Source organism: Lathyrus oleraceus, chromosome 1, assembly GCF_024323335.1.
Source record: "Lathyrus oleraceus cultivar Zhongwan6 chromosome 1, CAAS_Psat_ZW6_1.0, whole genome shotgun sequence".
Taxonomy (NCBI): domain Eukaryota; kingdom Viridiplantae; phylum Streptophyta; class Magnoliopsida; order Fabales; family Fabaceae; genus Lathyrus; species Lathyrus oleraceus.
In genome coordinates, this window is record NC_066579.1 from 260990391 (window position 1) to 260992192 (window position 1802).

The window sequence follows — 1802 nt, forward strand, 5'->3', positions numbered from 1 at the left end:
GACCTCTTAAGGACTTCGCCCAACCATCCTACGAAGAACCTAGTTCTAGTATAGTAAACCCAACCATCCCAGCTAATAATTTCGAACTTAAACCATCCCTGTTGCAACTAGTGCAACAGAGACAATTTGCAGGTCTTGCTACTGAGAACCCAAACCAACATTTAAAAATCTTTCTCCAATTAGCAGACACTTTCAAAACCAATGGAGCTTCTCCTGAGGCAATCCGTTTAAGATTATTCCCTTTCTCCCTATCATGGTTAGATTCCCTTCCACCCAATTCCATAACAACTTGGGAAAACCTTAGAAAAATATTCCTTGCTAGATACTTTCCCCCAAGTAAGACCTCCGTTCTTCGAAACCACATAACCAAGATTTACCCAGAACCAAGGAGAATCGTTGTTCGAAGCTTGGGAGAGATATAAAGAGCTATTAAGAGCATGCCCACATCATGGTTTAGAAAATTGGTTAACCATTCAGACCTTCTATAGTGGACTTCAATATAACACTAAGATGACCATCGACGCTGCCGCAGGTGGCACACTGATGAACAAACCTTATCCTGAAACTAGTGCCCTCATCGAAGATATGGCTCAAAACCATCAATCATGGGGAGTTGAACGAGCGACAGTTGAGAAGAAGGAAGTCCAAGGAGGAGTACATTAGTTAAGCTCTATAGACATGATGCAAGCTAAAATGGACGTGTTAGCGCTCAAGGTTGAGCATATGTGCATAAGCCCGAATACTGCAGCTGCAGTTTCGCCGGATTATGAGATATGTGGAACAAAAGGACACCAATCTGCAGGATGCAGTCTATTAAATGAAACCAACTCTGAGCAAGTAAACTACGCCCAAGGGAACCCATATTAGAATACCTACAACCCTGAATGGAGGAATCACCCAAACTTCTCCTATAAGAACAATAACCCTATCCAAAATACAGCACCTCTGAGACAACCAGGTTACCAAGCCCCAAGACCAAATCAACCTATGCAACCTGTGCCACCAAAGCCGAGCCTTGAGAAAATTATGGAAAATTTTATCACTGCTCAAACCCAACAAAAAAAAGAGTTCATGAACCAGAACATTCACGTTAATGAACTGATTACCCAGTTAGGAACCAAGGTTGACCAAATAGTTACTCACACTAAGATGCTTGAAACCTAGATCTCTCAGGTAGCCTTAAATCAAGCCCCCCAGACTACACCTGGAGGACAGTTCCCTAGACAACCTCAACAGAATCCGAGAGGACAAGCCAATGCCATTACCCTGCGAAGTGGGACCGCTTATGATGAGCCATGTAACTCAAGATTGAGCGAACCTAAAACTTCTAAGGAATATACCGAACCCACAGACAAAGTGAAGGAACCAGAGGAATCTGAAAAACAGGAAGGTCAAGAAAAAGGAGAAGAACCTAGAGATAAAACTTATGTACCACCCCCTCCATACAAACCACCGATACCATATCCGCAAAGACTCAAACAAACCCAGATCAATAACCAGTATCAGAAATTCATTAAGGTTATAGAAAAACTTCACGTAGAAACCCCTTTCATAGAAGCCATCACCCAAATACCTTCTTATGCAAAGTTTCTGAAAGACATCCTTACCAACAAACGTAGACTCGACGATCCGAAGCCTTGGAATGCAATTCTATTTCCGAGAATAAGTTAGCCAAAAAAGATAAAGATCCTGGAAAATTCTCCATTCCTTGTCTTTTGGGAAGTCATGTCATCGAAAAAGCTTTTCTAGACTTAGGAGCTAGTGTGAGCTTAATTCCTTTAGCAATTTGTGCGAGGTTAAAC

The 1802-nt window shown here is 42.0% G+C and overlaps 1 pseudogene; it reads right to left on the reverse strand.

Annotated features, from left to right (window-relative positions):
* Positions 1-356: 356 nt before the first annotated feature.
* Positions 357-455, reverse strand: LOC127116612 (uncharacterized; annotated as a pseudogene).
* Between the last annotated feature and the right edge of the window lie 1347 nt (positions 456-1802).